Here is a 14,766-nt window from a genome sequence, read left to right on the forward strand (position 1 = left end):
CACTGCACTTGTGCTCTTCAAAGAGAAAGCCATCTGCTGAAAGGCTAACAGTGGCAAGCTGAATCTCCTTTGACAGTGTGGAGGAACCAGGAAAATCTTCAGAGATGGTTAGCAGGGATTCAGGACACCTCCTCTCCCCCCAGGAGACGGTGCCATTAACCCTCTCTGAGCCAGATAACCCACCTGCCTGCCACCACAAGGCTAGATGCAGCCTTAGTGGGGACTGGAATTATGGCAGAACCAGGCAGGAGCTATCAACAGCAACAAAATAATGCTGTAAATTCATACACCCATCATACATTCTTTCAAAAGTATAGAAATAGAACAATAGCAATAGAACAAATATTTAAGTAGTAATAATTACATATTAATACAACTTATTAACTAGAAGATCCACTTATAATCAACCTGATTCACTCTATAATCCTAATATAAGTTTTCACTCTCCCTCTTACCACTTTTCTTACCGCCTTTTCTCACCCCAAATCATTTGCTTCTCTTCCTTGCTGCATATTTTCTAGGACACGGATTTATTTCCCACCTTTATGATAAAGCACGTAGCACTTTTCCTGGTGCTTAGAATTAATTAACAATAAAATCTTTTTATTACAATCTGATGAAAATTTGCTCTCCTTTATTGGCAGCCCATCACAGCACCGACTGTGACCTGAACTGCAATTTAATCCTCATAGAAATTCAAAGCTTTTACAGCTCAATGTAGCTACCAGGTTAGTGCTCATAACAGTCCTCTTGGCTGCAAAGCAGAAGCAGCTTGAAATGCTCATCTGGCAAAATGATGAAACTCCTGTCTACTACTACAGAGGAATTCCATGTGAAAACACGACAATCTGGGAAAACCTGTGAAAAATATCCTACCCAGTTTCTCATGCATCCCATAAAAGGGGATTGCACCCTGCACAGCAGACTGGGTTTGAGCCGAGTGCAATGAAAAATGCTTAACTTCTCTAAAAGTCACAGCAATGTATTTATTTTTGAAGCTTTATCACTCAAAATAGCCTAGATAATTAATGGAAAACTTTCCAAAACATTCCAGCCCTGGCACTAAGCGTGAGAAACACCAGGCTGAGGAGAGGCCAGAAATAGGAGCCATGGATCAGTCAAGCCGAGGCTCAGCAATGCCCCTGCAGTGAGCTGCCAAGATCAAGATCCATCTCTAGGTGGCAACTGGAGGCTAAAAAAGCCAGAGAAGCGGCTGGAGTTCAGAGGACATCAGGCATCCCAATAACGCCAGGAGCAAGATCCAGGCAGATCAACACAGTGATAAAGCTTTATCGGTTTTGTACCTTTTCCATCAGCGTTATCTTGGAACATCTTTACTCCTAGGGGGGTGGGCAAGAGGGACTTCAAGGACGGCAAGGATATTTACTGGAATGATAGCCCTGGTGGAATTGCAACCAATAAAAACTGCTGACCTGCAGCAGGCCAGCAAATGGTTACATCAATCTGGAAGACACCAGGGCGTTCCACGGGGCAACACGCAGACAGCTCCATCAATACGACACCATTTCTGATTTAAGAAGGTACACAGCCTGACCCTGGCAGCATCCCTTTCCGTGGCGATCACTTTAAGCAACCATCCAGGTATGGCTAAGCTTCCACCAACGTGCCGCTGACTTCTTTTGAAGCTTTTGCAGAAACAGAGCACCTCTTATGACTTAAAAAGTCATCCAGCGTGGGAGCCTCTTGCACTGGGATCATGTAGATCTGCCATTTTGGATGAGAAACCCCCAGCGGTGACAGCTCTGCCTGGCAAAACTTGTCGATGAAACGCCCGCACAGCTCCAGCCCCCAGCCTCTGCCAGCAGTGGGGCAGGTCAGCAGCCTGCATGCAGCATACTTACCCCTCCTGGCTCAGCCCTTCTCATTCATTTTGTCAGGATCTCAGCATCAGAATTCATTGTTTCTCTCCTCGGTTGAGGTTAAGCACCAAGGCAGTGCGGGAGGATAAGAAAGCCAGGCTGACCTGTGCTGTATCGCAACCCAAAATTAATGAAGGACAAGAAGTACGACAAAGTCAGGGTGGCGAGAGAAAAACTGGCAAGAACCACCTTGCTGAAGGCAGTTGGGATCTCATCGCAGGTACATGTAACCTCCTTGGCAGCAGGCCAGGCAGACTGATGTTGCGAGGTGCTGGGAGCACTTGGCTTCAGCTGAAGGTGATGAGGATTTGAGGGTATTTGCTTTAGGGAACTGACTTCACATCATCCATGTTTGTCACATCATCCATGTTTGGTACCCCCGTGCTTGCAGGCCCTTTCCAGTCCTGAGGCAGCAGGCACGCGGAGCTCCCTGATCTGCAGATTGGGTCCCACAGCATGAAAGGAGATTCAGGGGTGCAAACCTGAGGACAGAATTTTCCTCCAAAATTCCCTAGTGTGCGTGCCCGAGCTGACAGCCTCTCCATGAACACACCTGGCACCAGGGGCCATCAATTACAAAACATCCCAAAGGACTGCTAGAAAATTTAGCAGTTAGGACACAGCTGGCAAGAATATAAAGTTACACTTTACTGAGTGAAACCAATGGTTCATTTTTCCCTATCAAATGGTCTCCAGCAGCAGTCACAGGAGGTGGTTGAAGCAGTTCCTATTAAGAGGTTAAGAAGGTGATTATGTAAATGTATAGGCTCTCTTGCCATAAACGGATACTATAGGGAATAGCAAGACTGCATCCCGTACAAGAGGGGCAAGTATCCCAGGGGAATATCAGAGGCATGGACTGCAAGAAGGGGCCAGGTTTATGAGCTCTCCCAGCACCTCTTGCGGCTGCTGCTGGAGACCATTTGATAGGACCATTTGCACAACAACACTTTATCTTTTATATGTTGTAGAAGAACCTCCTACACATGTCACCAAGTGCCCCCTCGTCCCTGAACAGTGGGGTTTGTGCATGGCACTTCTCTATCCACCCTATCCACCGCCTCCATGATGCCTCTGCTCCCTCTCAGCCAGCCTTCCCTTCCCCAAACAGAGGAGTCTCAAGCTTCTTGTCCCTCCTTGAAAGGCAAGCTGTTTCATCATTACGAAGCCATTTTTATAACATGCACTGTATAAAGAGAAGCATAATAGATTACATTTGTAACAATGATATAGAAGGTCAGATTCATATTCTTTAGATATTCATATTTTAGGACAAACACTTTTTCCCCCCTAAGTGTGAATGCTTTGGAAGTGCTGAACAAAATGACCTCCGCCACTTTCACATAGGAGTGGGGATAGGAATTACGAAGTAAGAAATTTCACTATTTAAAAAATGACCCCTCGTTTTTGCTTGTAATTGTCACCAGTACCTGAAGGCACAGCTTGGCAATGAAGCGCTGTCACTGTGGGAGCACAGCAGCCAGAAAAAGGACTGAGAAATGAGAGAAACTGCTTAAGCTACTGCAAGTGGAAGTGGTGCTCTTTCATTTGAATGCTTGCATGTCTGCAGAGATGCTCAGCACATCACTGCAGCCTTTTCGGCTGCAGAGATATTGTTACATGTACATACATGTGTGCACATGTGTTTCACACTCTTAGGCTACTTTCAAGTCTAACTCAAGTTTGCAGCTGATATTACTTTCTCTGGTGCTGGCTGAAGATGAAGAAAATATCTCCCACTGGAGCTGACAGCCATCACAAGCCTCACCATTTCTGTTTGAAGGTCCCAGCAAGGTCAAAGAGGGTGCCATCTCTAGCAAATATACAACTACTTGCACATACAATTCCTCTACAAATGTGTCTGCTGCAACATACCTTTCCTCACAAAAAGAGGACGAAAAAGGCTCTGTGCAACAATTATCACCGTATCGCTTAATAGCATACCGAAAACCACTTACAGGTTATTTTAGCACAGTGAAATCCGCGTAGACAAAAATGACGATGTTGATAAGCCCAAGTTTTCAAGACCCATGTACGGCTCTGTGCAGGCTGAGCCTGCAGACAGTTATGCTACCATGCGTAAGCATATACTGCCCTTTCCTGCTCCAAGCAGCTGGCTCAGCAGGCAGGCTCTGTCCCAGCTCCAGCACAGAGCAAGCCCAGGCCCCATCATCTCAAACATGCACTGGGCTCTCACATGCCATGCTTCTGCCCTGGCTGGGTGGCAGCAGTCTCTGTACCTATGCCTCCAGTGATGGGAGACAGCTTTTTCCCTACCTGGCACTCCCGGGGCAGCAGGCACAGAAGGAAGGAGGCACCAGGTTCTCGTGGGAGGACAGCTGTGTCTCATAGGGACATCTGGTCCCTGCCAGTCTCTGAAGGGCAGGTTTGCTGGGACAGGTTTCCAACCTTCAGAGACTTCTGCAACCTCTCCAAGATAATCCAGGATAAAATAGATTTTAAATAGATTTTATCTGGTTTGTTTTTCATTTTCTTTCTTCTGCTCTCCAAACATCACATCTTTGAAGGCTGTTGTACAAGCAGCCTCATTCTGTTTGGGATTTGCTCTGTCCCAAGATGGGTGGCTGCTCAGACCTCGGCGTCAGCTCTGGCCCACCCAAGGCCACTCTTGCCAAAGCCAGCTTTGCAGCATAACTTCAAAATTCAGTTCCCACATCTAGGCTTTACAGCATTTCCCAGGGCATTTCTTTCTCTGACAGTGTTCACAGCGAGACCAAGATCCGGATTTAAGATGGCTTGTTGTTCAAGAGCAAAGATCCCATTTCATTAGGCTCTGCTCTGCGCAGGGGTGCCGAGGAGAGGAGCCACATTTCATACCTTTCAGCAGGGGCACAGCGTGCTGCAGCTAATCATTTTCAAGGAACGGCCTGAGATCAAACCCTTCTGGTATTTGTAAGGAAAAACCTGCTGCTTATTCTTACAGGATATAAATATCAATGTTTGTCAAAAAGGGAAAATGGGAAGAGATGGTAAAAAAATGAAACATGGACGTTTCCAGTGCATGGGAAAGGCTTGTTCTGTTTCTCAGAAACTACCCTTGTAAATTGTCATTTTTGACATGCTTTACAACAAAAGCATCTGCAAATCAGAAAGTCACCTACTCTCCCCTCCTTTGCCAGCTTTTCTTTTTCTTGCAGAGGAGCTAATACACTAAAGCTGGGCCTGCTAGGTATGAGCTCACCAGGGCATTGCAGGGGTTTGGATTTGGGACTGAGGAGGGTATGGTTGCACTCAGTACAGAAGCAGGGGTCAGATGTGAGGGTAGAACTGAGATTTCAAAGAGTCAAAGCTTTCTTTCATGTGAGGGATGTGGAGTCCATGGGTCAAACGTGAGGTGTCAGCACCCACGAGTCCCCCTGGCTTGGGAGCGTACCTGCGCCTTTCCCATGGATTTTAATTCACTGGAAAGGAGAAGCTCAGACAGCTGTACCTGGGGAGGGCTATGTGTTTCATCCATAGCAGACCTATCCCAATCTTTTAGTCTATTCATCACATCCCATACGCAAGTTTATTACGAACTCTCTCAGGCATGGCTCTTTACATATCCAAAGGGATGGGAAAAGCTTGCACAATGACGGATCGGGGAAGGACCATGCATTACTGCAATACAGCAGGTGAAAGCCAGCTTGAAAATCTAGGCTTGGTCCTTGGCCAGCCTCAGCCTCCTCACTCTTTCTTTTCACTGAAGACATCAGCCTTCAAACAGGCAAATGCTCCCTTTAAATAAATATATAAATACATATAAATAAACGTATAAATAAATAAAATGGATTTATTTGCAAGGATGCTGCCAGCCACCTACAGGTGAAAGCCGTCTCATTATCACAAACAGCCCCCCGCGAGCAGCCCGGGGGCTCCATCACCTGAGGCAAGGTGAGCCTTGCACGGCATGGTGCAAAGGCTTGCTTTGAAGGACAGGGGCAGCAGTTCTCAGCCTGGCCTGGGTCAGGGCTGCCTTCTTTGCAGCTCCCAGCTAGGTGCTCCACCAGGAGCATCCCAAAATGGTTTTTATCTGTCCTGCTGGCCCTTCAGGAGATGGAACCTGCACGGTGCACCAAGAAATGCCCTGGCTTCAGCTGCCTGTCTCTGAGGACACCTCACTGCAAATGGCCCACCAAGTAGAACACTGGAGCTGGAGGGCAGCGTGGGCAGGCTGGTGATGGCTGCTGGAGGCCCCTTACCTACAGCCAGTGACCTGCTCCAGGGCAGCCATGTCATCTTCTGGGCATCTGACTTTGTTCCTCCAGACCTAGGCTGAGTGCTGTGGTTCCCACAGCAGTTTCAAGGATAATTTAAGCGAGTTCAAGCCTCTTGCTTTGACCTATGTCTTAAATTGATTTGAAAGCACCAGATGAAACCAGCTTAAATGCTGCCCCATGACTGAATTGAGTACAGATGTGCAGCCATGATCTCACCTTTGCCCTTGCAGCCTTAGTGTTCACCTGAACCTGGAGGTGTCCTTTGCTAATCTGTGACCAGCTCACATGGTGGTGAAGTGCAAAATGATATGACGGCTATGGGACAAATCCCTCTTGTGCATCCCCCTGCAGAGCAGAGGTGAGATGCTGTCAGAAACACACGGGTTTTCTTCAGTGGCTTATATGTGCACCAGAGGCAGAAGAGCAGTGAGGAGGGAGTGAAACACAGCAGGGGAAGATGAACTGAGTTAAAAAGAAACAGATGGAGAAGGATGGAGATTTGCAGAACAAGACAGAGGACAATCACCACACTGGGGTAAGAAAAAACCCCCAATCCTTAATGGGCAAGGAGAAGCAAACACCCCACTTCTTCCCATCTCCCTCCTCTTGCCTCGTCCTTTGTGGTTCTTTGTAGTGTCTGGATCAAGAAAAAAAGCTAACAGCAATGTGAAAGTGTAATCAACAGTGAAGGAAGAGAAGCGTTTTCTGCTTGCTAGCAGAAAACTAGCCCTGTCATTAAATATCACAGTTTGACAGCCTTCTGTGATGTGAGGAGTGAGAAATGAAAGACCTGAGCCAGTAAAGCTGAGAGTGACAAATGGAAATCACATTGAAAAATATCCAGTGTATCTGGAAATTCAAGTCCAAGCTCCTGGAGCCTCATGGGGAGCCAAAAGAGACCACCAGAAGGGTGATTTTTGGGAAAGCCAGGAACTCCTCAGCCAGGTGTCCCATGCATTGCAAGGAAAAGCCAGGAGGCTGTTCCTCTTACGGGCACACTCAGCACCGCCCTGGCTGCTTTGGGACAAGCCTGCTGGAAAGAGGAATGAGTCTGATTACCAGAGCAAGCAAACATTAGGTGTATGGTAAGCAAGAAGAGGGAGAACAGACGGTGGATAGCCTCTACTGCAGATAAGGCAGGACAAAACTGAGGGCAGGCAAATCTGGGGTACCATGGGAGAGGAGTAAGGATGGCAGAAGATCTGGCTGTTATCTGGGGTGCAGCTAGCACCATATCCATCTAAATCCGAAGTTGTTTTAAATCAGCTGCAACAGAAATTATTTGTGATGGCATCAGACCATTAGGTCACCATGCATTCATCATGAATTGGGGCTCACCCAAATTTCCATGCATAGTTAGGCCACCAGCCACTGCAGTATAAATAACAAAACTTGCAGTTCATTTTGATACATTTATTTCACTAATAAAACACTGGAATCAGTGATCTGGCACTGCCTTCCATGGACTGAACTGAGGCAGACTGTGCACATTCATCCAGGTGCCCTTTTTTTTTTGCCCCCAGACTGAGCAGAAGTCAATAAATGAGCTACAGCCAGCACACTGAGATTTGGAAGGGTTTGCAGGTACTTCTGATTTTGTGCCTCGGATGATTTTGTCATTTCTCGACCTCAGCCCACATGTCATGCTTTGCTGTGGATTTATTGAAGTCAGGAGTTCACAGCTTTGAGTGAGATTCAGAACATATATTATGGATGCCAGGGAGGTCAGAAATCCAGAACTGGGACAGACACACCTTCAGAAAAGCACTTTCCTCCCCTCTCTGAAGACTGATCAGCTGCAGCTCTGAAAAACCCGTTCAGCAGCTTGGTGCCCTAAAAATGTCCCTCTCTTTCTCACTCTATTTCTGCACATCCACCAAACTGCATTTGGGAACCATTTTTTCCAGCACCATTACACCATTTCCAGCTATGCTGTGCTTGAGGTGCAATGCCCTACCACCAGCAGCCTGCAGGAGCAGGAGCTCAGCTACTGGGGACCAGCAGCCCTTTCTAGGGACTTGAGGTTTTAGAAATGACAAGAACAAGCTTCCCCATGGGACCTGTCTGAAGGAGCAGTGACACGTTTCCTACATTCATCATGTGTGTTTTGGGTCTCCTTGATGTGAAATTAACAGGAAACCGGTGCCAAAGGTGAAATTGTGAGGTCGTAACGGCTGAAATGGGAATCAGAGGCACTCTGTTCCCCAGGACTACCTTTTATACCTTTTACTTCTTTGCCCCTGAGGCAGGCCGGCCCCCAGGCTTCAACAACATCCCACCTCAGTGTAGTGACACTCCAGTGCCCAGCTCCTCAGCAGGGTCCGTTGTACAAGCCTGCTGGGTCACAGCAGGGGCCCAGGCTGCCAGCAGTGCATAAATGCACCAAGCCCTGACCCTGAGGTGGAGGCACACAGATTTAATGCCTTTTATTCTCTGTTGTCAGAAAAAAGTAATTTACTTACCACACATTTTCACTCTTCAAAGGAAGAGGAGCTTGTTGATATACAAGTAGTACTGCTTTAATACACTGACAGTGTTAAACCAGTGCAGCTCCCTCAGGATGGACACAGCTGCCGGATTCGAGGTGTTTATAGCCCTGCATTGCCAGGGGAATGAGCTATAGCCACAGAACAGATCTTCACACTCCCCTTGACAGCATCAGATCAAATCTCGGTTAGACAAACAAAAAGACCATCCAAAAATCCACCCCCAGTCAAAATAATAGTTAACACCACATAAGCGAGGTCTCAGTTTCTGGCTGTTGATGGCAGAGACACATGCATCCAGAGAGCCCTCTTCAGACAGTCTGTAGTAGCTTAGAAAATAGGTCATTTGATACATCTCAGTAGGCATTAATAGGCATAGCTAGTAAGGACCGCTGACATTTAAGTACTTCACTGCTGAAGACACATCCATGGTGTTCCTTAAGCCTCAACAGATGATATCTGCTCATCTTTCTCCTTACCACTATTGTCCATCTCCCCAGCTGGCTCATCAAGTTACCTTACAAGGGTTCTGTTTGCACAGTGCAGCTGTTGATGGGCAGGCATGGTTTCAGCAGAAGCAATGAGGACCGCAAAAGCAGCTTGAATTCCTTGTCTTCTCCACGTCAGATTTGCAGAGCAGCAAGGCTAGCACACATGTAGAGGGAGCATTCTGCTCCTGTGCCACACGTAATTGGGAAGTCAGGTTATGTGACTCTGACACTGTTTCCCAACACCTTTTTATGTCACTATCACCACAATCCACCGACAGATACAGGAAGGAGGGTGGGGAAGCTCTTTTTGCCTTATCAAACCAGCACACCTAGAGCATTGAAGTCTTTGGGCTTAAAACATACAAAATAGCTTGTGCAGCTTAGCACCAATCTGCCTGAACACCAGCACTTCATTCCACAGACACCCTTACTGTGTTTAACATCACTCCCTGCATCTCCCATCCTTAGAAGAAACGAAGAGCCATCTAGGGAACAGAGTACTCCAAAGATCAATCCATGTGAAGCCTTGGAATTTCTTCCCTATAAAATGTGTTGTTACCTAACAAACAGCCCCTCTGCGCAGCCTTTCTGAAGCAAACCAAAGCAGTGTCATATCAATCAGGGTCTTTCTCCCCACTCCTCAAACCCGAAATGCAGTTTGGAAATTTTTGTTGGTAGAAACACATGCAGCCACTTTAGCTGACATTTTTCAGACAGCCAACTCATTGAGAGTCTACTCACTGTTGGGTATTTAGAGAAGGGAAGGTGACATGAAATCCTGATGATGATACAGCTCACCCCCAGCAAGGCAGGCACTGCCATGTCTTGGTGACAGGAGACTTGCTAGAAAAACTCTGCCTAGCTCTTCTCAGACTACCACAAGAAATATCAATCACCCTGAAATTTTCATCCTGAAAATACGAAGTGCAAAAAACAAACTATCTAGGGAGAACCAAGCTCTCACTACTGAACACTAAAGTCACAGAAACTGTCTTGAACTAACTAGACTTTGGCTTTGGTTCAGCACAGCAACTCCTACACACCCATCCTCACCATCATGGATTATTTGGGGTATTTGGATATTTTATTGCAGTGTACCTAACACACAGCACCCCGTGGCTTTTGGAATCCCCTTCAAGTTGACTGTGTTTTCCAGGCTTCACCTGTTCACCTTCACCCTTTGTTCAAGATGCAAGTATAGTTCTGTAAGATAGAAGTGAGAAAACCACACTGGTTTTACCAGCATGTGTTTTCCATCTTGATTCCAGCACCATTTGCTTCTTTGTACAGCAGTTCCATTTAACTTCCCGGGGAAAATCCAAAAACAAACACCAAAAAAATTCCCCAAACTCACTCACAGGGATTTACAGAAAAATAAGGCTGGTGAGGTTACTGACTCCATCCTCTCTCCTAAATGAAGTTCTGAGATTTTTAAAAATGAGCACCCATTTAGCAAGAGGAAGTTATTTTAGGTCTGGAGGTCTGCTCTTGTATTTCTTCTCGAGGGAGCAGGGATTTTTGGAAAGCGACTAAGTTGAATTTTTCAAGAAAATCCTCACTTGGCTCATGTGTCCCTTTTTTGAAGTATTTGACTGGAAGAGCAAAGCATGGTGCTAACACATAGTGAGAGGAGCGAAGGGGAGGGAACACGTGCCAAGGTCACCTCCTCAGCAGTAGCAATGGCAAGCTTCACAGCAGTGCTATAAAACTTCCCTCTGATATAAGATACCACTCACAGCCACTTTTTAAGAGCTATAAAAATCCAGAGCAGGCACACATTAATTAAAGCAGTTCAGAGAGAAGTGCTGCGTGTCAGTCTTGGCAGCAGGTGACTGAAGGGCATGTAGTGCGCATGGGAGCAGGACGCCCGTGGACAGTTAGCTAAAACATTTTAGGTTTTATCACCTCCAGGTTTGTCAGTGGCCAGCCCAGATGGTTTACAGCTGGTGAGCCAGCCCGTGTGCTTGTAAGGAAGCAATGTGACCTGTGTCATGAACCAATGTGTACCATAAGGAAGTTTTTCTTCATGATTAGCCCAAACCTCCTTTGCTGACATTTACGTCCATAACCTCCTGCCTGCTTTCTAGTCTAGATAGGACCACAAAAATCCCCCTCCTCTTCACCACAATATTTTCCTTATCTATCTCCTCGTCCCTCTGTTTCCCCCGAGCTAGACAAACTCAGTTCTGGCATTTGCCCATAAGCCACATTTCCACGCTGGTGTCCCCTGCAGAGCACAAGACTCACCTTCCAGAGTGACAGGTCCTGAGCAAAAGAGGCAGCGAGGAGGACAAGGACCCGTCTGGGCTTCCCTCAGCTCCTTTCTCTCCAAGGTTAGGGCAAGGCAGGCTAAGAGATGGTTGGGGTTATCACCCAGGTGCAAACCTGCTAGAGACAGCAATTTCTCTTCCTTGTCCCCTGCTGCAGCACATCAGGAGAAATAAGCTTTTGCTATGAACCCACTGACTAGCCACAGTTGGTGGTGAAACACATCCAACTAAAGGAGGAAGTCTTTCTGGTTTTAACTGGTGATTATTCCAATTGAGTGAAATAAAGATAACCCACTTTTTCTGGTTCTTACATCTATCTACCTGTATTTATCTCACCTCGTGGCTTCTTTGTCCAATGTTGCAGCAGGGCTCCCACACTGCTGGTAGAAAGAGCACCCTCCAGTATTTCACTACACACTGGAAAACTTGAAAATGGTAGAGCAGAACTGGGGACATGGAGTTAATGGGGCCAGAGCCCAGTGGCATTAAGAGTCCTAATACCCATTTGCAAAACAAAGGGAGAAAAAGGCACTTGTGTGTTCTTGAGAGCCTAATTCAGCACCACCTATGGCTGTTGCCACAGAACATGCACTTGAAGGCAGTTTTCTCCCCCGTAACTGATTTGTCAAGAGATGGTCAGTCCAGTCATATTTTCCAGAGCTCTGTAAGGATTTCTTAGGTTCCAATTTTACTGCTTGGCATGACTTCCCCTTCTAGTGTGAGGAAAATATCTGTAAAATAGAGCTGGTCTTTAAGACATCAGCACAGTGATTTGAGACACGCAGCTGAACAACATCTAGTATCTCTACCCATGTCACAGAACCAAGAGAGAGACAAAAGATGATGTAATGCTTTTAAAACATATGGAAAACATTACCTGAATAGCAAAAATCTGACTATATACACACGGTCATAGCTCAGATTTGGGTTCTCCATAGCCCTTGCTGGACAAGTAGGGATAATGATATTTTTTTATTCACAGCACATTGAAAGGGGGTCCCACTCTCATTTTCACATGCCACCGGCAGTCAGTCTCTCTGCTTTTATTTATGGTTAGAAGTCCTGGACAGAGTTGGGGCACAGAGGAAAAAGGATAGAGCAACTGGCACAGCTCAGCAGATGCAAAGTACTGTTTGGCATTTTTCAAAGGACAATCAATTGGAAAGGACTTGCTGTGAATCCATGTGAAACAGATACATGTCAGAACCCCACAGAGCACACTACAATGCAAAGCAGGTTTTTTGCATTTTTTTCCAAAGCTCTTAGAGCAGCAGGTTTTTTGCAGAGAGTTTGGACAGGAAGTTTTTTTCTTATGTCTTTCTCTGTATTTCTGACAGCTGTCTAGTACCTTTTTCCCAGATTTGTCACATTTGTGCTGAGATATATAAATGTCTTCTCTTTTTTGCTCCTTAACCACTGCACAGTCTTTCCATTTTTTAAGGAAAGAAAGATAGAAGCCATATTTTATATCATCTATAGCCGAAGTTGGCATCTTTCCTGTACAATAAAATGGTTTCTTATCTGAAGATCACATCTCTATTCTACAGTAAAAGCTTCCATCCTTTTTTTTTTCCAGTTCTCTTTACTCCTCCCATCTCAGAAACTACTTTATCCAAAAGCTTGCAAAGAAGAATAATAAAAGAAAGATGGTTTTGCTCTGTTTCCTGGCGACCAACACCACTGAGACCCCAAGAAGTATCATGCTGGCTAGTTCAAGGCAGAAACAAGCACCGTGATAGTTCAATGGGAAGAGAGGATGCAGCACTAACCTTGGCGCAGAAAATCCTTGCCACAGCTGCCTGCTCTTCATGGTGGAATTCACAGTGATGGAGGAATCTGTTTTCAATATGGAAAATTATGTTCCATGCATGTTTGTTTTGGCTTTTTTGTGGGTTTTTTTCCCACTTGCTAAGCTTAACCATGTTGGCTCTCTCGCATTGCCCTCTCTACCTGTAAAAGCATTTAACAAAACTCTCTCGATGTGGGGCTAATATGAGGGGGCACACTGTGGCTCCCTTAATAACTTGAAGAGAAAGCTGGATACATCTCTGCACTTAGCTCAGACTGCCTCTCCCTTTCCCCAAAACAATGTACCCCTGAGGTTGGGGAAAAGCTCTTATGCCAATAACACTAAACACAAAACTACATAAAAATGACAGAAAGGGCTTTAAAATAGCCCTTATTCCCAAAGAATATCAAGGGGATGACAGTTTGTGTCAGAATGTGAGAATGAAGGAGGCAATTTATTTCTGGACTACTGTGGAGGCCTGAAGGAAGGAGATCAAGGAACAGTGATAGGAACTGACCTACTGGTTCAGACTGGAGGTGCCTCTAAATCAGTACAGAACATTGCACGCTGGCCAGGGCTGCTGGTGACTCCTTATTACAGAGGGTCCCTCTGCACAAGCAAAAGGGCCAGTTCCTCAAAGGCATTTAGGCACAGGGCCAAGGCAACGAGGTACTTCACAACACTAACGACATCGCCTTCACCTAAAAAACCCCCACCAAAACCACATTACAGATAGTGTGGAGTTCAGATACTCCACAGGGAACCAGAGGAATAGAAATGCAACAGGAAGACAGCTTCCCATGCCTGCAGTTAGCAAACAGCAAACAGAAAAATGCCAGAAGGCCTCAGGGATATGTTGTCTTCAGTCCTGTCAGTCATCGATGTGACAGCTGGGACCTTAAAGAACTGTCAGAAGAGGGAAACCAAGGCACTCCAAATGTCAAGTCTATCAGCAGCATAATTAACATGTCATGTATGGTCTGCTCAGAAACGCAGGACTTACTGCGCCTTCCAACTGCCAGACTATCAAAAATGCTGCTTGGCTGGTAATTCCTATACATTGCAGTAACATCTAAGTTACTGCAAATCCAAGAATAATGTAAACTGTAGTGTTTGGGAAGGCAGAAATCAGTTTTTAGTCCATAGGGGAAGGCAAGATAACCTACCACAGCGGATGCTGGTACTCCCACTCCAGAGGAGTGGCTCGAAACATGTACCCAGTTGTATTCTTAGAAAAGCACATCTGTTTCACATGGGCAAAACACCTGAAACAAAAAGGATGGGGGCAAGTTCTGAAGTGAATTCATAAACCAAGACAGGTTTGGGGACCTCAGCAGCTGGAACATGCTTCCCACTAGCCTCAAGAACCAGACTTAGGCAGGTGGCATCGAGCACCACATAAAAGGGAAAATTTCTCTCCCCCATCTCAGGCAATGTACCTTGGGCAAACTTAACAACATAAAGCGACAAGCGACAAAAAGAAAAGTCCCATGTTGTGAAAGCCAGCCCACACAGAGAGGCACGGCAATTCTCTCCTCTGCAGACAAAGTGGATGTGCATGGTTTAGTGCAGGAAGGTCCCAATATAGGTCCCAATATATTTGGGGCAGCCTAGATGAGTGCTCTGGTTG

This window comes from Falco cherrug, chromosome 7 (genome assembly GCF_023634085.1).
Source record: "Falco cherrug isolate bFalChe1 chromosome 7, bFalChe1.pri, whole genome shotgun sequence".
NCBI classification, from domain to species: domain Eukaryota; kingdom Metazoa; phylum Chordata; class Aves; order Falconiformes; family Falconidae; genus Falco; species Falco cherrug.